This window comes from Jaculus jaculus, chromosome 4 (assembly GCF_020740685.1).
Source record: "Jaculus jaculus isolate mJacJac1 chromosome 4, mJacJac1.mat.Y.cur, whole genome shotgun sequence".
Lineage (NCBI taxonomy): Eukaryota > Metazoa > Chordata > Mammalia > Rodentia > Dipodidae > Jaculus > Jaculus jaculus.
In genome coordinates this window covers 107049022-107072472 of record NC_059105.1, presented here as the reverse complement: position 1 = coordinate 107072472, position 23451 = coordinate 107049022, and the positions used below count along the sequence as shown (strand labels likewise).

Genomic DNA, 23451 nt, shown 5'->3' with positions numbered 1-23451 from the left:
CCTAGTGCTAGCATGTAGCTTTTCTGGGCTATGGTTCCCTGGAGTTAAGAGCAAAAGCCAGTAGTCACCTGTCAGTAATGACTGCCCACAGCAAATAAGGGGCTGGAAGGAAGACAGCCTTGGAAGCACTTATGAATACTTTCATTAGAAAAAGTACTTCAGAACTAGTTTCAGCAGAACTATACTTTATAGAACAAACAACTATCCTTTCAGATTAATGTAATCAGCCCATACTTCAGTTTTTAACTTTATTTCATCCTATAGAACATAAACACTAAATGTTTAAAAAATAAACTTCATTTGAAATGTCTTAAATAAACACAATTCAAGCAAAAAAGCAACTTGATATGGTCTCATGCATATACTTATAAAATACTGTAACAAAAATCAAGAGGTTCCAATAAGTAATACTGTTTTAACATACTTTATACATGAGGCACAAAAGCCTTTCCAACAAGTGAGGTTACAGAAGGGAAATACAGTGTCTGGTAGTGTTACTTTCAGTTGTACTGCCTAAGATTAAAAACAAAGTTTCAAATTCAGTAGTGGTATTTAAAGTTAAGTTACTTTCTAAAATGCACTTACAGCAGTTCTGTCTTTTAAGAACAAACATTGGAAACTTCTGACTTAACAGTTCATGACAGGACCAAAAATATGCCAAATGCACAAGTTACAAATACCAAAATCTAGATGATACATTGTGGCCCACTCTTCTTACACATCTGGAATAAGGTTGGTTGTACACACATGCCATAAATTGACCCTTGTGGCTCAACATCTTGTATAGAAAATCATGTTGCTTGCAAGAATATCATATAAAGACCAAAACAAACATATTCAACAACAAAAGTAAGAACCTGTGTACTTGTGTGTCTGGTTTTTAAAGGTAACATATGTAATCATGTCCTTGCAGCTGAAAGGGTGGGAGAGAAGGATCACCACTTTATTACATATGAGAATCCCACAGCTGATGCCAACACCACTTGTTATTCTAGTAGGAAAAGCCAGCAGATGGTCTAACAGGGTCATCCACTTACTTGGCACAATGGCCACAGGGATGCAATAGTACTTCTAAATGAGCAAGATCATATGCAGTATGTTAAAACAAGTATTTTATCTTGGCCAACTGAGATGTCTGAGCTTTCAAGTGAGTTTTAAGCTCTGGTCATCTTGCTCATCTTCCTTTCCAGCATGGCATATCCGGCAAACTTGTCCATCATGTTAAGTGTGGAGAGCTACTGCTTCATATCCTGGATCTTTGCCTGCATCTGTGACTCCTGCCTCATATCCTTCTGTAGCACCCTGGGCGCAAAGGAGGAGAAGGACTGAAGGAGGATCCATAACACAATGCATCTGAACATGAAGCTGAGCTCCAGCAACCACACCCAGCAGTCAGCCTTGGTGGCGTTCATGCCACATGCTCCCCGTAGTGCCTGCCAGTACTGCTATGCTAAGGTGGCTCCATCAACATCAGAAAATTTTTATGACCATAAGCACTGGAACAATTAATGGCCACAAATTTAGTCATACATAAGGACAGACAACATAAAATATTGAATACATGACATGATATGGTTGTCCAACATTAGACATGACAATATGAAACATGGAGAGACATCCTTTTAAGTATGTTTTAAATTAGTGAGGACTTATTCTTTTTTTTAAAATTTTTGTAGTGAGTGAATACAATCAAGTTGGTACCATTGTTAGACTCCTCCCTATCCCACACCATCTACAGGGACCCTCCTTGTTGGGGTATACGGGTCATGCATTGCGGGGTTAGGCTTTGGTCTGGGGTAGGAGGAAATGTCTCTGCATGTCATGACCCAACATGTGGCTCTGACATTCTTTCCATCCCCTCTTCCCCAAATTTCCCTGAGCCATGTTAGGTTCATATTAGGTCTGCTTCCATATTGAGATCTTGGGTGCCTCTGTGTCTCTGGATATCTGGTTTGGTAGGGGTTGATTGTTCTCTGTGTCTATCTCCTTTACTATTGTGCTGGCTTGCAGTTCGCCAAAAAGATAGCCTTCTTGCAGATTTACCCAACTATTCTTAGTTTCAGCTGGGGCCCTTTTGAGGTATGATGGGGTGGTTCTCTTCTTAGGATCTGCATCTATCTGAAAAAGAGAATAAGATTCTCCAACAGAGAATAAGGTTAGCCCCAAGTTAGTGTGATAACCATTGTTTTTTAGGGAGAGTTTAGTGGAAAATGGGTTCATTTTTTTGTTTCCCAGCTCCAGCTATGGGTTCTGTTCCACTGAGCAGATCAGTTTGCCAAATCAAGAGAAGTTGGTTTCCCACCATGGCTATGTGCCAGTATTGCACTTGTATGAGCATCAGGTCAGGTTGTTTGCTGATAAGTAAGTTAGACTATGTGTTGCTTGGGCAGATATTGGTCTTTATCCCCCAGTTGCTCATGTAGCTCTAGCACTAGACAAGCTAACTGTCTGGGGACTGACTCTCTTCCACCTTCCAGCTATGTCGCTCCATGATAATACCAACAGTGTATGGTGTCTTCAGCAGTAGGGTCTTACCACTAACCTATGGTGGGTTGTCAAGCACTCTGATATAAATCTGTCTTTGGCTGTACTCTGAGTGGATAGATGAATGGAGTACTAGGCAGAGAGATAATTAAGGTATTTAATCAGATGAATAATAATTGTGATTAGAGCTGTGCCAGCAACCAGTTATATGGGTAAAAATAGAAGGAGTTTTGGCTATATGTTAAGAAGGCAGAATCAACAAGATTTGGTGACTATCCCTACCCTGTGGAACCCCACCCAACCTCTAGCCATTCTGGATAGATACAAGCCTGGGAGACCATTCAGAAGTGTAAATTACTTTCTAGTTATTGAGACAAAACACTCAACAAGAAGCAGCTTATGGAGGGAGATTTTATTTCTTGCTTACAGTTTTGAGGTGAAGCTTCATCATGATGGAGAAAGTATGGAAGGAATAGGAAATTGGCTCACATTTTAACATATCAGCAGGAAGGAAGTAGTAAGTGTGTACTACTTAAAATCCCAGTAGAGTGAAGTAGTAAACTTCAAGACCTGACCCCAGGGACATACCTCTTCCAACATGGCTCCATCTCCCAAAGGCTCCAATAAGATAGCAATTAAGTATGAGGTTTAGTCACAAACACATGAGGCTATGGGGGACACTCCACATTCAAACTACCAAAACAGCACCACTAGCTTCATGACTGCCTCTGTTACAGCAAATGGTGCTACTTCCACACAGGCCACAAAAGACAAAGAGATACCAACCATTTTCCCAAGGACTAGGTGACTTTGGAGGTTGTTAGAGGTTGAAGTTCAGCTCTTTTTCTGTGGGGCTATAAAATCCTGTTAAGTAAAGAGTCAGCACAAAAAGACATTATCAGATATTCCTTCTAAACCCACATGACACTAAACTACCAAGAAACCCGAAGAAAAAACTTCCTAGAGGCAGCCAGAGGACCAAATGATAAATCTAAGTTAAAATACTTAGGATAATTAAACTTTTAACACAGATAATTAGTGCTCAAAAGAGTTCTTCAGGTATGCATATGAATACAGTGGGGTGTTGCTCACCTTTTAAGGGAAGGCAATTCTGATGCAAGTCGCAGCATGGCTGGACCTGAAGAACATGACACTAGGTGAAATAAGGACAAATACTGTAAGACTCCTATCTTTAAGTGTCATGAGAAACTTCCTGGGGAGGCAGAAACATTCCTGTTCATCCTACATAGGGCTCAGATGATAGACTAAAGTATGATTGCTCCAATATGAGTTTTGGTGAACCAGTGAAGGGTTGTTTCTAGGAGCAGTTGATGACTCAGACCAGTCACATTACCAAAAAGCCCACCACAGCATAGGTGGTGATTTACTGAAGCCACATCTCTGGAGCACACTACAGGGCATGTAAGCAGCTAGGCTGGTTGGAGAGTCTTCTAACCAATTCCCCTCCCCCACCTTTTTTGTTTGTTTGCTTGTTTTGTTTTTGTTTTTCAAGGTAGGGTCTCACTCTAGCTCAGACTGATGTGGATTTCACCACGTAGTCTCAGGGTGGCCTTGAACTCATGGCGATCCTCCTATCTCTGCATCCTGTGAGTGTTGGGATTAAAGGTGTGAGCCAACATGCCTGGCTTTTTTCCCCCTCTTTATATAATCTTAGGGTGAAGTCTTACAGCCTTTCCCCCAGAGTTTTTAATATCCTGAATCCCTTGAGCTTCCCTCCTTCTTCCAAGAGGGAATGTTTCAATTTGTACACAACTCTGTTCACAGTCTGTTCCTCAGTAGTTCATGACTCCTATGACCTTGATCAAGGCCATGTGACCTTTTAAGTTTCAGCCTTACCAGACTTGGCCTCTTGAGTCTCTGGTGTTCTCTCCTCCCTACAGGAAGGAATGCTCCAATTTGTAGGAATTTGCTATACAACAACCTAGGAAGGATGCAAAGCATAAAATTCAAATCACAGGGAGTATAGATGGTTGTCACTGTGTGCTTGAGGGTAGAGAAGGAAGAGGTAAGAGTTCCATCAGCCAGTGAGGAGTGATGGAGATGCTTTGGGTGGTAGTGATGGTAGTGTAAAATGAAAATCTATTTTTGAATCACTAATGTGGTAAACTATATGATATATACATTTTCCTAGAATTAAAGTCATAAACAAGCTTTTCACTGTTGGATTATTATAGAGTGGGATTTATCCCAGAATAAGTGGTGCAAATCCAGAATTGGCTCTCTATTTTTAAAAATTATTTATTTATTTTCAAGCACAGAGAAACAAATAGAGCCAGAGAAAGAATGGGCATGTCAAGGCTTTTAGCTGCTGAAAATGAACTCCAGACACATGTACCACTTCATTCATCTGGCTTTATATGAATACTGAGGAATCAAATCTGGGTCATTAGGCTACTCAGGCAAGCACCTTAACCACTGAGGCATCTCTCCAGCCTCAGAATGGACTTTTTGAATGGAGTATAACTTGTCTTTGGAGACCCCTTTTGATAAACAGTTATTTTTCTGATCTGAGAATTTATCCTGGCCTTTACTCTTAATCTGAACTGGGACACTGTTTATTTATTTGTATATTTTGACTTAGGGTGTCTTTATGTTTCCCAGACTGGCCTTGAACTCTTAGTCCTCAGCCTCTAGACTAACAGGAACTACAGGTTAAAGATTCTATGCTGGGCCAACTAGCTTCTTATTCCTGGAGCTCAGAATCCACACTAGACCCCACTGAACATCTTCTGCCTGGGATTCTCAGGACTGTTCAACTATTTGCTTATTGCTGCTGGTATGTCCTCCATCATTATTATTAGCTGCTTTTAAGTTACCAACTTATACAATCCCTTCAAGGAATTCTACGCCTTTGCTTCTGTTCTCTAGACAGCTATCCACTGTGTTGAGAAAAAATAAAAATAAAAAAGAAGTGGCCAGAAATAGGTAGAGTACATTTGACCATTTAAATTTATACAAAAAATATTTGCTTAATATGGGGTAATAATGGAGTCAGGCTCAATACCAAAGAGTCTAATGGCAGTTTCCCTTCCTTGAATGATGCAGTCAGCTACTTGGTTACTTAAAGAATATACCCTAGGGGCCTTGCTGATTGAGAAGTGAATCCACTGAATAGGCTTGCCCTTTTGAGCCAACAGGGAAGTGTAAGGGTCTCCCCAGGGAAAAGGTAGAGGGAAAGAGGGAGATCAGAGTCAAATCGTTTGAGATTAGAGTTATCTATGGCCTCCTGGACTCTATGGAGTACTTGTCTCTGCCCAGGTGTTAGGGTTACTTGGGACAAAACCTCAAGGCCCCTTAGTAGGTCAAACAAGGGGGATAATTCCTCAGTGGTTATAAGTATCCAGGGCTTCATCCAGTTAATTTCTCCCAAGAGCTCCTGAAGTTGAGGCAAGGTGTAAGAATCCTGAATAAAAAGTTGTGTTTTAACAGGTGAAACTGTATCTAGGGTAAGAATCGAGCCCAAAATCTTAAAGGGAGGCACATTTTGAACTTTCTCAGGAGCTACTTTAAAACTGTGAGTATGAAGGATAGTTAGACATTGGTAGGTAAGGTCCTGGAGTGTGGAGGACTCTAGGCACCCAAGAATAATATCATCCATGTAAATATAAAACAGAGTATTGGGAAGATTTATAAGAGCAGAGAAAATGGATGACAGGTAATACTGACAAATGGGTGGGCTATTAGCCATGCTCTGGGGTAAGACAGTCCACTCAAATCTCCTATCTGGGCCACAAAAATTAACAGTGGGTACAGAGAATGCAAATTTTTCCATGTCTCCTGGATGGAGTGGGATAAAGAAGAAGCAATCTTTAATGTCAATGATATTAATATAGTATGTATTGGGAATAGCTGGGATCCATGGGAGTCCCCTCTGGGAGGTTCCGAAGGGGATCATGCATTCATTGATCTTCCTTAAATCATGTAAAAATCTCCAGGACCCATTAGGCATTTTTATAACAAAGACAGGAGAGTTCCAGGGACTAGTGGAGGGATGGATATGTCTAACCTCCAACTGTTGATCAATAAGTATGTGGCGTTGGTGTAACTTAAAAGAAGGGAGAGACCACAGCTCAACACAGATAGGATCCCCTGGTCTCCACTGGATTTGAAATGGTGTCGCTGGGCAGTGGCCCTTACAAATGGGGGTGTTCACTGGAATACTTTTGTCTGAATTGCTCAAAGTAAGGGTCATCTCTATAATTGGGATGGCATTTCCTCCCTTCCTCAAACTGTTGTTAATATTTTTCTTCATCAAACAAATCATTATAAAAGGCCTTATGGTCAGTAGTGATGAAAGCCTTGGCATCTCCAAGGATGTCTTGCCCCAGTAAGTTAGCAGTGAGCCCAGTCACCATGAGATGGTGGACTTGTCCCATGCCCTCACCTTGGTCAGTCCAAGGGAGCCACGTGGCACTCTACCAGGAGGTGGACTGCCCGCCAACTCCCAGTAGGGGAGGGCCAAGAACAAGCTGCCAGAAGGGGGGCACTTCCTCCATTTTCAGGACCGTTTGGTCTTCTCCAGTGTCGATGAAAAGTTTGAATATTTTATTGCCAATATTTAAAATAATTTTGGGTCTAAGGCCGGGGACCAGAGGGATGGTCCAATGGGCTTTGATGGTCTCTTTCCCTATATTTAATGGGCCTGGGAGGAGTGTAAAGGCTTTTCCTGTATTTCAAACTTCAACTGACACTCCCTAGCCCAATGAAACCCCTTCTTGCATTTAGGGCAATGGGTGTGAGGGGCATTGGTCATCCCCTCCAGAGGGCAGGGGAGGCTTTGTCTTATTTGGGCACTCCTTTTTAAAGTGGCCCTCATCCCAGCACCCAAAACATGTTGATTTTTTAGGATTTTGGCACAGATAGCCAAATCTCTCTGTTTATTTTCCTGCAGGGTGGCAGCCATGGCCCTTGCCTGATGGGAGAAACTGCCAACGTCCTTGGTGGCTACAATCCATCTACTCATGGAGTTGTCCTTGAGACCTGCACAGGTGAGGTGGTGATTGGCCGTCATCCCTTCCCAGACCAACATTTTAGTAAACTGATCCCATAATGCCTCTGGGGGGAATTTTCTTTGGAGACTTTTTTCCACCCTACCTATAAATGTAGCCAAGTCCTCAGATGATTTCTGAGTAATACCCACCCATATGGGGGAGTTCAGAGGGTCCATCATCAAGCCTTTCCCATGCCGCCAAGCCCAGTGTCTTGACCTGGTCCTTATATGGGTCAGGTATAGCCACCTGTTGAGTGCCTGTAGCATATTGATCAGCGGCTAGAATAGACTATGCTTATGTCTACACAAAGAGCAGAGCAGACCATTGGTTGGGTTTCCCAGCTTCCTGGTAGACTTTGGGACAATAATATTAGAAGTTCCCTTTCCTGGTTGTGCTTTTTTCAATTTTTCCTCTTTCTCTGGATTAAACACAAATACTGTCAGTGTCTCCTCTTTCCCTCCTATAGATGTTGTTGGTGACAGTGCTGTTCCTGAGGATGGCATTTGTTGGTTAAAAAAGAACATGAAGTGCTAAAAAAAAAAAAAGTTATTTTATTTTCTCCTTTGCTAGTCTCATTACCATATGTTCATGTTATGTTTTATGCAATGAAATTTGGACTTTGAATAAGTAGTGTTAAATTCAAAACAAGAAGTCTAACTGGCCATTTTAATCCTTCAAAGATACACTTAATAATATTTACAAAATGCAAGAAACCTGACACGCAGTAAGATGAGTATTAAAGGGTTTATGATACAAAGAAAATAAACCCAACCTTTATTCTGAGATTTCCCTCCAAACCCTGAATCTCATTTCTTTTCCCACTTCCTGTCCAATGTATAGGGAGGTCTTCTCTTTTTTTCTTTTCCCCTCTTACATTTGACCCCCCCCCCTTTTTTTCTTACTATTTCTCTTAAAAGAAATAGAAGGAAAAGGTGGGGAGGGGATCAAACAAATGATATAATATTTAGTGAAGATGAGCAATGTACCTCTGTGTTCCTTCTGAATCAATTTGTCCTGGATAAGAAAAAGATGTTTATGCAGGACTCATAATACTGCAACCAGGAACAGAAACTTCAGAGACTCTGGCATTCTTGTCTATGCTCACGTTTTAGAAAGTGGAGTCTATTGAAAGCTTTGAAATCACAAAAGAACTGGTGGTAGCAAAGAATAAGTACTCCTATTAGCTTCACATGGGATAACCATTAATAGTCCCTGGGAAATTTCTTAGAGAGGGGAATGGAATTTTCAGTTCAGTCATTTTTTTTTTTTTTTAATTTGTTTTCTATTCTGCAAGTACAGGCAGTTTGGTACCATTATTAGGCTCATCCATGACCTACCCCCTCCACATTGGCTCATCCTTGTTGAGGTATATGGGTCGTGCATTGTGGAGTTAGCCCACAGTTATTGGTATGATAAATGTCTCTGTATATCATGACCCAACATGTGGCTCTGACATTCTTTCTCCCCCCTTTTTTGCAAAATTTAACTGAGCCATGTGGGTTCATTTTTGGTCTGCTTCAGTGATGAGGTGTTGGGGGCCTCTGGGGCTCTGGCTCTCTGCTTTGGTAGGCATTGATTATTCTCTATGTTGGTCTCCTTCCCCCTTGTGCTGGTATCCAGTTCATCAGGAAAACAGCACCCTTGCTTGTTTTGCCAATTTTCCTTAGTTTCAGCCGGGGCCCTTTTGAGGTATGATGGGGTGGCTCTCTCCTTAGGATCTGCATCTATCTGAAAAAGAGAAGCAGATTCTCCAATGGACAGTAAGTTAGCACCAGGACAAATGAGATAGCCCTTACTTTTTTTATAGAGAGTTTCATAGGTGTAGGCCCTCTTGTAGCACATTATTGATGATAGCTTGATATTGGAGAGTGGTCTTATGTTTAGATATGGTTCTGAGTTGTTTCCAAACTCCAGATATGGGTCCCGTACCACTGGGGATCAGTTAGCCAAATCAAGAGCATTTGGTTCCCCACCATGGCTTTGTGCCACTATTGCACTTGTGTGGGCATCACACCAGGTTATTTGCTGCTAAGTAGGTTGGACCATGAGTTGCTTGGACAGATATTGGTTGATTCGCCCAGTCACCCATGTAGCACCTTCTGGTACTAGGCACACTGATTGTCTGGGGACTGACTCTCTCTTGGCTTCCAGCCATGCCGTTCCTTTTTACGTGTCAGCTACTTATGGTGTCTTCAGCAATAGGGTCTTACCACTAACCTTTGGTGGGTCAGCAAGTACTCTGTCACTGTTGTAGGAAACCTTGTAGGTTTCTCTTATCAAAAGCCCAATGTGGGTGATAGCCCCATGCTGGTACTTGGAGTTACAGGTCAGTGTCCCCTAAGAAAATGAGGAACAAAGGTAACTAATATATAGAAGTTAGAGAAGAGAGAGAGAGAGAGAGAGGGAGAGAGAGAGAGAGAGAGGGAGAAGGAGAGGGAGGTAGGGAAGATGTAGAGGATTTAGGTTAGACTTGATCCTACCCTCTCCAGTGTCTTATGGTTCAGGTGATTTAGATAAGGGCCTGATGAAGGTTCAGCCATTTGGTCTGCCTTTTAGGAAGTAGAATTTTATGGTACCATTGCCGTTTGGGTCTAGATTATTGTTTCCAACCCCTTCGATGCCCTCCCCTTCCTCCCAATCCCTCCTAGTGTCTAGTCCATAAGATGCTTGCTGGGTGTGTAAGGTATCTTGTGTATATTCAGGTTAGATGCTGTAGATGAATGAGACTATGTGGTGATTTTTTTTTTTTTTCTGTGATTGGGTAAGTTCACTGAGAATGATCTTCCAGGTTCAAACATTTTTCCTCAAATTTCTTTGTGTCATTTTTTTTCTCAGTGCTGTATAGAATTCTATTGTGTAGATATCCCACATCTTAGTTATCCATTCTTCCAGTGATGGACATCTGGGTTGATTCCAGCTCTTAGCTATTACGAATTGAGCCACTACAAACATGGTTGAGCAAATCTCTCTGGTCTGTGGTTTGAAGGTTTTAGGATAGATTCCCAGTAATGAATAACTGGGTCTGTTGGTATCTCTATAGTCAGCTTTTTCGGGAGTCTCGATATTGCTTTCAAAAGTGGTTGTATCATCCTAAATTCCCACCAACAGTGGATGAGTGTTCCTACTTTTCCACATCCTCTCCAGCATTTATTTTTGATTTATTTTTTGATGTTTGCTATCCTGATTGGGGTAAGGTGGAATCTCATAGTTGTTTTAATTTGCATTTCTCTGATGATTAAGGGATGATGAATATTTTCTTAAGTGTGTGTTTTCCATTTGAATTTCTTCCTCTGTGAACTGCCTGCTCATCTCTTTGCCCCATTTTGTGAGTGTGGCATTTGACATCTTACTGTTTAGATTCTTGAGTTCTTTGTGGATTCTAGAGATTAGGCCTCTATCAGTTGGATAACCCACAAACAATTTCTCCCATTCTGTGGATAATCTATTGGCTTTGCTTATTGTATGCTTGTCTGTAAAGAAACTCTTAAGCTTCATATGATCCCATTGGTTGAGTGACTGTTTAAGATCATGAGCTCATGGGGTTTTGTTAAGGAAGCCTTTTTCCATTCCGATATCATAGAAAGTACTTCCTAAATTTTCTTCCAGTAGCATTCGAGTTTCTGGTCTTATATTGAGGTCTTTTTTCCATTAGGATCTGAGTGTAGTGCATGGTGAAATGTGTGAATCAAGTTTCAGTTTCCTGCATGTGGTTATTCAGTTTGTCCAGCACCATTTGTTGAAGATGCTATCTTTTTTCCAGCCTATATTGTTTGGGACTTTGTTGAATATCAAGTAGCTATAGTTGCTTGACCCAAAGTCCAGGTCCTCAAGTGTATTCCATTGGTCTATACTCCTGTTTTTATGCCAGTGCCATGTTGTTTTTATTACTATGGCTTTGTAATATAGCTTTAGATCAGGTATGGTGATGCCACCAGAAGTATTTCTTTTGCTGATTATATGTTTGAATATGCAAGGCCTTCTGCCTTTCCATATGAAATGTGAAATCATTTTTTCTATCTCTGTGAAGAACACTGTAGGGATTTTAATTGGAATTGCATTAAATCTATATATTGTCTTTGGTAGGATTGTCATCTTCACAATGTTAGTTCTGCCTATCCAGGAGCATTGGAGGTCTTTCCATTTTCTCACGTCCTCCTCAATTTCTTTTTTGAGTGTTTTTATGTTTCATTGTATAGATCTTTCACTTCCTTGGTTAACATTATTAACAAGGTATTTTTGTTGTTGTGGTTGCTATTGAAAATGGGACTATGTTCCTTATTTCTTTCTCTGTATCTTTGTCATTTGCATATAGAAAGGCTACTGGTTTTTGTTCGTTGATTTTGTATCCTGCTACTTTGCTATAGGAGTTAACCACCTTCAGGAGTTTGGGATGGAGTCTCTTGGGTCTCTTACATATACAATCATGTCATCAGCGAATAGAGCTAACTTAACTTCTTCCTTTCCAAATTGTATCCCTTTTATTTCCTTCTCCTGTCTTATTGGTTGAGGTAGGACTTCCAGTACTATATTGAAAAGCAGAGGTGAGAGAGGGCAACCCTGTCTTATTCCTGATCTTAATGGGAATTCCTCCAGTCTCTCTCTATTATGTATTATTTGGGCCTTCGGGCTTTGTATATTGCCTTTATTATGTTGAGATATGTACCAACTATGCCAATTATCTCCAATGTTTTGATCATGAAGTGATGTATCTTGTTAAAGGCCTTTTCTGCATCTATCGAAATGATCATGTGGTTTTTATGTTTAACCTTGTTTATATGGTGTATTACATTGACAGATTTCTGTATGTTGAACCACCCTTGTGTTCCTGGGATGAATCCCACTTGGTCAAGGTGGATGATGCTTTTGATGTGTTGTTGGACTCAGTTTGTGGGGATTTTGTTCAGGATCTTTGCATCTAAGTTCATTAGGGAAATAGGCCAGTAGTTTTCTTTTCTTGTGGAATCTCTGCCTGGTTTTGGACTTAGGGAGATACTAGCTTCATAAAAGGAGTTGGGTAGCTTTCCCTGTTCTTCAATTGTGTGGCACATTTTAAGGAAGATTGGTTTGAGTTCTTCCATGAAGGTTTGATAGAATTCAGCTGAGAAGCCATCTGGTTCTGGACTCTTCAATTTGGGGAGGTTTTTTTTTTTATTACTTTTTCAATCTCCATGAGTATGATGGGTTAATTGAGGTGATTAATCAGCTCTGAATTTAACTTTGATAGATGGTATGTGTCCAGGAATTTATCCGTCTCTTTCACTTTATCCAGCTTTGTGGAGTAGAGGTTTTTGAAATAAGTCCTGATGATACTCCCAATTTTACTTATGTCTGTTGTGATCTCTCCTTTTTCATTTTGAATTTTGTTAATTTGAAGCCTCTCCTTTTTTAGGTTGATCAAAGTGGCCAGGGGTTCATCAATCTTGTTCATTCTTTCAAAGAACCAGCTCTTTTTTTTTTTTTTTTTTGTCAATTTTCTTAATTGTTTCCTTGGTTTCCAATTCATTCCCTTCTGCTCTGATTTCAATTATTTTCTTCCTTCAGGAGCTCTTTGGGTTGGATTTTTCTTGTTTATCCAGTGCCTTTAGGTGGATGGTTAGGTTATTGATTTGGGATCTTTCTGTCTTTTCTATGAAGGCATTGAGTACTATGAATTTCCCCCTGAGGACCGCCTTTATTGTGTCCCATAAGTTTTGGTATGATGTGTTCTCATTGTCATTCAGTTCCAGGAATTTTGCAATTTCCTTTGTTATTTCATTCACTATACATTTATTGTTTAAAAGCGTGCTGTTCAGTTTCCAGGTGCCATTGGGATTCCTGGTGGGTCTTTTGTTGTTGATTTCTAGCAATATAGCATTGGGATCTGATATCATGCAGGTAATTATTTCAATTTTCCTATATATGTGGAAGCATTCTTTGTGACCCAGTATATGGTCTATTTTAGAAAATGTTCAATGGGCTGCTGAGAAGAATGTCTAGTCTTGGATTTGGGATGGAAAGTTCTGTACATGTCCCTCAGGTCTAAGTGCTCTATGGTTTTGTTGAGCTCACTTCCCTGTTGAGTTTCTGTTTGGATTATCTGTCTATTACTGATAATGGTGTATTGAAGTCCTCAGCTCTGATGGTGTTTGTTGTTATTTCTGTTTTATTGTCAAGTAGGTTTTGTTTTATGAACTGTGTTTGGTGCATACAAATTTATGATTGTAATTTCCTCTTGATAGATCATTTCCTTGATGAGTAGGAAATACCTTTCTTTGCCTTTTTTGATTATATTTGGTTTGAAGTCTATTTTATCTGATATTAATATAGCTACACCTGCTTATTTCCTATTCCCATTTGCTTGGAATATTGTCTTCCACCCCTATACTCTGAGGAGGTGTCTGTCTGTAGTGGTGAGGTGGGTTTATTGAAGGCATAGGATTGAGGGGTCTAATTTTTTGATCCATGTTGTTAGCTTGTGTCTCTTGATGGGTGAATTAAGGCCATTAATATTTAGGGTGATGACTGTGAGGTTGATTTGATCCCTGACATATTGTGGTGGTAGATTTGTGTTGGTATTTACCTGGGCTTTGAAGATTTTGTGCCTACTCTGGGTTTGGTTGTTGTGATCTGCTTTTTGTAGGCATTTGAGTTTGGTTATTTGTTTCTTCTTTGTGAAGAATTTCCTGAAATACTCTCTGTAGGTTTGGTTTTGTGTTCATATAATTGTAAAGCTGAGTTTTGTCATGGAAAGTTTTTCTTTCACCATCTATTGTGAGGGATACTTTTGCTGGGTAGAGTAGTTTGGGTTGGAATCCATAGGTTCTTAGACTTTGGAGAGTTTCACTCCAGGCCCTTCTAGCTTACAGAGTTTCCATTGATAAGTCTGAAATAATTGTGATGGGGTTACCTTTGAAAGTGGCGTGCTGTTTTTCCCTAGCTGCTTTTAGGATTATCTCTTTGGTGTCTATGTTTAGAATCTTAATTTTAACATGTGTTGGAGAGTTTCTCCTTTAATCTAGTCTGTTTGGAGTTCTGTTCACTTTTTGTATCTTGATGGGCCTTTCTTAAATTTTTTTTTTAAATTTTATTTATTTATTTGAGAGTGATGGGCCTTTCTTTTAAGAGACTGGGGAAGATTTTTCAATTATTTTGTTAATTAAGTTTTCCATGCCTTTGGTCTGAATTTCTTCTCCTTCTGGTATTCCAATGAGTCTGATAATAGGACATCTAAGTGTATCCCGCAATTCCCTCATGTTCTGGTCACAGGAACTTTTGAACTTACTGAAGTTTTTGAACTATTGAACTGTTTCTTCCATCTTGTCTTCCAGATCAGAGTTTCTATCCTCCACTTCGCTGACTCTGTTCCTGAGGGCCTCTAGCGAGTTTTGGGGTTGTTCAATTAAGTTTGCATTTTCTAGTACTTTTCTATAAATCATTTCCATCAGTATGTCAAGCTCCATATTCACATAATTTTCTGATTTTCTTTATGAGTCTTGTAATTCTTTGTCTTCATTTAGTATGGCCAGTTGATATTTAAGGTCCTCTTTTTCTTCACTCTCCCTCAAACTATTACCTCTCTTTTAACTCTTTCCAATTTCTTATCAATTTATTCTAGCTTAGTGATGTTAGCATCCACACCATTATCGGTCCTTTGTTGCTTTCCTGCAAGTTCTATCAGTAGGTTGGTCAGGGTTGCATTGCTCATAACTTCAATTTGATGTTCTGATCCTAGTAACTCTTCTATGTTTTGGTTAGATGCATTCATTTAGGACTGGGTGGTCTAACTGGGTTTTCTTGCATTTGATTTTTCATTGCATTTCTTTTGTGCTGTGGTCTGCTGGTGACAGTGTATGGCAGGTAGGTGGGTGGTTCAGCCTGGGCTCTAGCCAATGGGAATCTGAGGCAGCCTGGGGCAGTTGTCAGGCAGCCTAGGCTTTGGCTCCCACTTGCCAAAGCTGCCTATCTACTGCCTGACAGGGGCACCAAAGTTGCCTGAATTCTGAAGCTATAATGCGCCAAAGCTGCCTGCCTTCATGCTTGGAGGGGTCTGAGTTACAAAGCCTTGAAACAGCCCAAACTCTGTCTGGGAACCCTGGGTTCCGGAAACAGTCTGTGCTCCCCCACCACAGGAGAATGTAGGATGGGGGGGTCAGACAGGTAGGAGAGGGCACTTGAGCTGGTGGAAGCGAGAGATGCTCTGGGCTCGTGTGGCAATTGCTGTGGGACTGGGCTCGCTGAACACTAGTGTGGGCAAGTGTGCAGAGCGGTTTAAGCTTCTGCATGCAGGGATAGATCAGTGAGGATCCGGGAGTGGAAGCGGTTGTGGCAGTGGCTGCTGGGTGCGGGACTGTGACGGCGGATCCCGGAGGTGGGCGTGGAGCTGCAGTTGCGGGTGTAGAGCCCCGGAGAGGTGTAGTACGGGACTACAGTGGAGGGTTGGGGCTGGTGGAGCGTGCAGGCTATTTGGTGTTAGGGGTGGTCTACCCGCTCACTAGGGGATCCACAATTCACTGTTCCCCCCCACACACTGTGTCCAACCACTGATAAGAAGTCCCAGAAAACCCTTAATGTCTTGCCTTTCTTTCCCCGGTATTTGCAGGGCAGCTAGGCGGTCACCATCTTGGCCAGAAGTTCAGTTCAGTCATTTTTTGGAAAACAGAAGAAAGTGGTCCACAGAGGAATGGTTGGTTCTAAGATGTCAGCTTATATCCTGGTGCATGTGTGAAAGCAGAGTCAAAAGTCAAGATGCAGAAGTGTCTTGCGATCCAGGGCGAGCTCCTCACTCTGAGGGTAAGCTCCTCACTTTGAGTGCTCTGCACTGAAATTACTCCATTTCTTTTTTTACTTTTATTGAAACAGTGTCTCTTTATGGAGCTCAGGCTAGCTCAGAACTCATGATTATATATATAATATTTCTTGATCCAAGCAAGAAAAAAGGACGAAAGAAAGAAATATGGGAGGAAGTAATTGAGTGTTGTTCATGCTGTGTGAATAAACCTTCATAAAGGCAGCTTAAAAGCATTTTTAAAGTAGATTCTTTCCCAGAAAATAAGATAATCAAAAACCATCAGTGAAGGGCTCAGGCTGCAGATGACAGCAGAGTTCTACTTCCTTGGGGAGAGAGGTAACAGGCATCAACAACGTACATACTGGCATGTTGCCCTGGGCGAGGCCAGCTGCTGGGCTCTGGTGTCCCTGTAGTACAGAAAGTTTGGCATTTTCCTCACACTTCTCCTTTGAATCTAGGTTTCTTAGCACAGCTGCCACCTGGCATTGTCCCTGATGTGCAAGCTTTCTGAACATGGGTTAGGCTAAGCTGAGCAAATGTTTCTGTGCTGAAAACAAACCATTTCTCTCTTCCTTGGAATGGCAACTACTAATAAAACTGGATGTGGGAATATATTGTAGCAAGGCACTGAATGTAGGGAAATTCTGATTTGTATAACAGATAAAAAATTCTCAAAATATTCTCTTCTTATATATTTTAAGTGTAATTGAGTTCAGACAAACCCATACATGCAATCAGTAGGTACTTGTCAAGGAAACTGTTGCTTGAATGGGGGGAGCAAAGAACATCTAAGGAAAGAAGATAGCATTGAAACATGAAATTGTCCAGGGAATACAGTCATTAAGAACGTCCTATATAAACCTGGCATGGTGGTGCACACCTTTAATCCCAGCACTTGGGAGACAGAGGTAGGAGAATCACTGTGAGTTCAAGGCCACCCTGAGACTACAGACTGAATTCTAGGTCTGTCTGGGCTAGAGTGAGACCCTACCTTGGAAAAAAAGAAAAAAAGAATGTCCTATATGTCTCACACTGTGGTAGTGGGCTGGATGACAATGAAATTTAAAGAGTGGTCCCTACCTGGGGTACTATAAAAATAGTCATGTTTGTAGAAGGAGTGTCCATATTTTGACATTTCAATGTGACATTTTCTCTAAAACTGTGCAAAAGCGGTACAAAGAATCTCAGAATGTTTAAGTATATTCACAGTTTTGTATTGACACACATTTATAGTGATGCTCCGCCACATGGAGCATGTGGGCAGTGGGTTGGACATGCCTATTTGAGTATTGCAGGGAAAATGAGACTGTTTTCCCTGCTGACTTAATTGATGATTAGCTTAGTTTTCTTTTGTGACCTCCCTTTTTGTAAGGTTGTAACTCACTGGGTAGACTCAGTGATATGTCTATATTCTTTACTTGTTTACAATTATAAATGTAATTCAATATTGCCCAACTTAAAAGAATGTTCCTAGAAAAGCACATCTTAGAGTCTCTGCTGGATATCATGCATGGTATAAGGCTTGGAGATGTTTAGCTGGTCATGGATATCACAGGGAATATAGACTATGGCTGTATTCCAAGTGCTGGCTGGGCCACTGTAATCAGTATTTAAAGTCATTAAATGTGCCCCTAGTTTTCTTGTGTTTTCTTTAAAACAATTATGGAATAAAAATGGCAAAGGGAATGGATTTAATTCCAGCACTGTCAAATTTAGGGTGTGGGAGCTAATTTCCTCACTACAGTGCCTGTGTCCAGTTGATAATGTCTAGAAAGTTATGAAACAAAGACTAGAATGTATGTAAACTTCACTGGTTGGAATGTAAATGTCCCTGCAGTTTCATAGCTCCAGTTGTTTGCTTGAGCTTTCTGCATAGTCTCCACATGGTGGTGTCTTTGGTGGATAGAGCTCTGCTGGAGAAAGTGCAGGGCCAGGGGCAGACCTTGGGGTTGAGCCAACCCTGCAGGTTCAGAGCTAGTGGGACTTTTGACTGTTTGTTCGCTCTCTATTGTGTGTGTATGATAAAGAAACCCAGCTTCCTCCACCATGATGAAACTCCCCCTCTAGACTGCAAGCCTGAAATATACCATTTCCCCCCATAAATTGCTTTTGGTTAGATGTGTTGTCCCACCTAAGAGAATGTAACTGCAACACTGAGATAACTTTTCTGGAAGGAAGGGGACCTGAACCCTTGGTTGTTTTTAGATGTTTTTTTTTTTTTTTTTTTTTTCACTTAAGTCCACTTTCACTTAAGTCCAGGAAATGTAAATGGAGTTTTTTGAAAGATAAAAGAATTGGGTCTCTGGGATGTACTATTCCTTCCTGTTCTAAGCTTGGTGAAGTTTTTGTTGTTGTTGTTGTTCATAATTTCATTCCTTTGATAGGATAGATAGAGCAAGCCATTTTTATCTTGTTTTGTAGGTAAATCAAGGTAATAGAGGTAATTGACCAAAGGGATCATGGACTCAATGTTTCTCCACAAAAGCAGCTTCTACTAAATGTCTTTTTCACTACTATACAAACCCAGTCTCATTTGAAAGGAACTCAGAATATTCTAGAAAGGACAGATGTGAATTCAATACATGTGCATAATGTAGGGAGAAATTATTTCTCAGAAGAGAGAATAAACAATATTTCATAGAAGAATTATTGGAAGTTTGAAAGCCCCCTTAAAGAAGGAAAGGTACTGAGGAAGACCATGGAGTGATAATGCCTGGAAGGACTTGAGGGGCAGAAAAAATCCACAGGAGCAGCCTAAGGAACATTGCTTGGAGTTTGGGGGTATGCTTGAACCTAATCATGTTGACCTTAGTGGAAACTTTACCAATATTTCTGTAGTTTCCCATTTTAGTCTGAAGTCTCCTTGTAGGTGTTTAGAACAGTCATTAGTTTCTAGAAGCCTGGTTGGAGGCACAAGGTTGGCAGCTGATATGATAATGAACCCATTTCAGTAGAATAAATCCCATTACTATTAATATTAAGCAGCCTCAGAATGATTCATAAAGTTCTTTTCAAAATTTATAAAGTGCTTAATTAAAAAGAGGGGGAGGAGAAAGCATAAATAGAACTCATGTCATAGTTGATTATTGTTGGCTTCTGAAAGTCAGGACTGTTGTGACTGCTAAAGTTGGCTGATACTGAGGGGTAGTGTGCTGATTTGTTCTACTAAGAAGAAAACTGCATCTGGGCTTATTGAGAAAAAAAGTAACAAAAGACTGTGAATGTCCATGGTTTTGACTGATTTTTTTTTAAAGATTGCACAATTGCCCTAATATTGGGAAATTGTAAATTCACTTAAAATGGTGGGAAATAGTGAGATGAACATGAGGATGTTGAGAGGTGGTAGTAAGATCACATTATGTGTATGCTTGGGATGAGCTAATGAGATAAATATTGGGATAGTGGGAGGAGGTAGTGAGATGAGCATGAGGATATTTGGGATGAGTTAGTAAAATGAACATGAGGATGCTTGGGAAGGCTTCTGTCATCAATTTTCAGTTTTTTTTAATGCATATGTGTTTGCCATGTATGTTTGTGGGTATAGTAAGTGCATATGTGTGTTCCCATGTATTTATGAATAAGCAAGTGAAAGACAGAGGTCCATGTTCAATATCTCAACCACACTCCTCTTTATTTTTAGAGACAGAGACAGATTCTCATAATAATCTAGAGCTCACTGATTCTACTAGACTTGCTAGTCAGCAAAAGCAAGACATCTTCCTGGTTTTTGCTTCCCCAGCACTGGGATGTTAATGAACACCACCATACCTAAGTTTTAGTTAGATGCTATAGGTATTTTTATTTTCTCTTGCTATAAGGAAGGATTTCCAGGTAAGTATTTAATTAGCAACTATACTTTAATTAAATTTTATATCATTGTGGAGTGTCTGCTCAGATGAAACAGAAATTTATACTTAGGAGGAGAAGGAGAGCAACCGTTTTAGGAAGAAACAATGTAGGGATGGATAGTTTTCATCAATTTAGCAATTTCATTTTCAAGATATGAAAGAAAGATAAAGGTCTTTTTTTTTTTTTGCATACTTGTATCCTTTATTCCCTCACATCTTTGACTGTTTCTTACAGGATATGTCTATGAAATTAAAAGTATCCTCATCAAAGACCACCTGAGATTAAAGGGTTTTGTTGGGCCTGGAGACAACAGGAGCTGTTCAATAGATCTCACTCACATCAACACAACCACAGTATCAAAGTCATACTGATGTTTTCAGAGCTAAACTCTTTCTTCCCTCTTTAGTTAACTTTTACCTCTACCAGATTTTCACCCTTCTAAGAGATTGATACTGCTGTGTTAGTTGCTTATTGCTAAGTAAAAATGACCTAATGACTTACTGGATTAAGCAACAGCATGTATCATGCCTTCACAGATTCTGTCTGTCAGGAATCACTTGCAGCTCAGCTCAGGATCCCTTACAAATATGTGAATTGGGTGTCTGCAGGGAAGTTATTTGGGGATGATCAGTGTCCTAGTCACCCTGGTGATGGTTGGGAAGATTAGGTAAGTGGAGTTTGTTTATTTTAAATATCACTTTTTCTGGCACATAGTCCCTCTGCAAAGTAGTTCTCACTGGTGGCAGCCATCTTTCTTCACAATGAGGGAGAGAATGGAAGAGACCATCTGAGATGGAAGTCATCATATTTTTCTTTGTGACTTCATCTCCAAAGTCAGTTTTCCTTACTTTTTAGCCATATTCTATTTGTTAGAAAAAGTTACCAGGCTCAGCCCACACTCAGGAAGTGACATCACATAAAGAGTAGAAAGGAAACCATCATGGGCTATTTTAGAGGTGCCTATGAGGCCTGCTGGAAGATTTATAAGACCTTGTGTCCCAGGAAGAAGGTCTCAGAGCAAGGACTAATTCTACAGTATATTGAATTTGTTGATATTTGCTTTTAGTTCATCAGTTTTGGGTAGCAAAATGCAAACATTTTGCACATCACCTCACTAAAACAGAACACATTAGCACTTTTTTTATTCCAGTGAAAGCCTTTCTTTAGCTATCACTTTGCTTTTTTCCCTCTCTTTCCAAACCCTGTTCCTTGATTAAATATACATGGCTGCCTTGGATTGCATGTGACCCAAGATACACACCTTTGCATCTCTGTTCCTTTTCATGTTAATTCCCATTGCTTTTTATGACTTTCTTACTGGGCCCTGTGACACTCACAGAGGTCACACCCCAGCCTGAAGTGTGAAACAAGTATTCCAGCTTTCACCAAGCTCTGTCATATTCAAAGAGGCTTTGGCATTCAAAATGAACCCCATAGAGTTTCCAACAATGGTTATTTAAAGATTTTTTTGTCTTCTATTTCTAAAGTGCTACATGTGAGAAGAATCTCTGTTCTTCTCCACAAAGAATAGTGCATTCTATTCCAATTCTTAGACTCAATCTACTGTAGCCCATCACCATAGATCCTTTCCTCAAACCACTGCTGTTTCCTGAATCCTTCCATGCATATCATCCATCTATATTGGTCATTATCCTTTTGAATCTTTGCCTGTCTTCTAAATCCCTTATAAAATAATAGAAGAGCTCTTTTCACAAAGGCAAATCTGCTACTCAAAAGAAGTATTAAGGGGTCATAAAGGTACAAAGCAAAGAGGGCAAGAAGGAACTCTGGGAGGCTATGCACAAGTGGATGCCATTTTTGTTGTGTTGCATTCCTAGTTTTTTCAAGAATGTATAATTACAGAATCAGTCCTAGTTGGACAATTACCCATATCTAGGTTCCATTTTTTTTGAATTAAGGGTTATCATTGATTCAGTCCGTGGATACTGGATCCCAATGTACACAATGAAGTCACTAAGGCAGCAAAGCCTGGAGGGTGAGGCAAATCCCCTTAAAATTACATATGATCAGAAAAGCAATGATTAAGTCAAGCCAAGTACATTCCTAACAAGTGCATGTGAATAAGCTTAATATACATTCAAAATCCAAGAGGAAATGATCAAGTATAATTATGTCAATATAATGTTAAATGCATGAGGATAGATTATGACAGGACAGTGCAGACATTCAGAAGTGATCACAGCACAAGTTTTGTAGTGTATGCTTAGCATGCACAAAACAGTTTATTATGCATGAATTCATTTAATCACTGCAGCAACACAATGGGTAGGACAGATTATTGGTATATTCATTTTACTCAAAACTGAGGATGAAAAGTTAAGTTACTAGCCCAGGTATAATGCATGCATGGGTAAGTGAAACTACAACAAAATATGTTGGTCTTTCAACTATACTAAGGCTCAATATACCACACTGGCTTTAAAAACATCAATATTGTTGGAACTTCAAAAAGATTACTTCTTAAGAGGCTTTAATCCCACAGAGAAAAATTATGTCTCTGAAGTAAAATTAATTCCCACTCTTCAAACTGAATGGCTTCTGAGTCTTTTTTTTTTTTCCTCCTGAGAAGATTCTCTGTGGTCATAAGAGCTTAGAGAGGGGCTCATCTGTGGAGGTAGGGAAGGAAATATAGCCTGGGATCTTTTTGTTTGTTTGTTTGTTTGTTTTGTTTCTCAAGATAGGGTCTCACTCTAGCCCAGGCTGACCTGGAATTCACTCTGTAGTCTCAGGGTTGCCTTGAACTCTCAGCGATCCTCCTACCTCTGCCTCCCGAGTGCTGGGATTAAAGGCATGCACCACCATGCCTGGCTTAGCCTGGGATCTTTAATTCCTAGTGTGCAATGTGTATCTGAGGCAGGGCAGACAGATAGGGAAAATAAAGGGAGCATTAGAAGATTTTTTATTTTTTTTTAAAGATTTTAATTTTATTTATTTCTGAGAGGAAGAAAGGAAGAGAATGGGCATGGCAGGGCCTCCAGCCACTGCAAACAAATTCTAGACATGTGCCACCATTGTGCATCTGACTTATGTGGGACCTGGAGACTCAAACCTGGGTACTTAGTCTTCACAGACAAGTATCTTCAGCACTGAGCTATCCCTCCAGCCTGGTTTAAAATATTTTTTTTTAATTTAATTTATTAGTTTTCTTTTCAGTAAATACAGGCAGTTTGGTACCATTGTGTAGGCTCATCTGTGATCTACCCCTTCCCATTGGACCCTCCTTGTTGATGTAAATGGGTCATGCATTGTGCAGTTAGCCCACAGTTATTGGTATGATAAATGTCTCTGCAAATCATGACCCAACATGTGACTCTGACA

At 40.2% G+C, this 23451-nt stretch overlaps 1 pseudogene; it reads right to left on the bottom strand.

Moving 5' to 3' along the window:
- Positions 1 to 837: 837 nt before the first annotated feature.
- Positions 838 to 1412, bottom strand: LOC101601489 (annotated as a pseudogene).
- Between the last annotated feature and the right edge of the window lie 22039 nt (positions 1413 to 23451).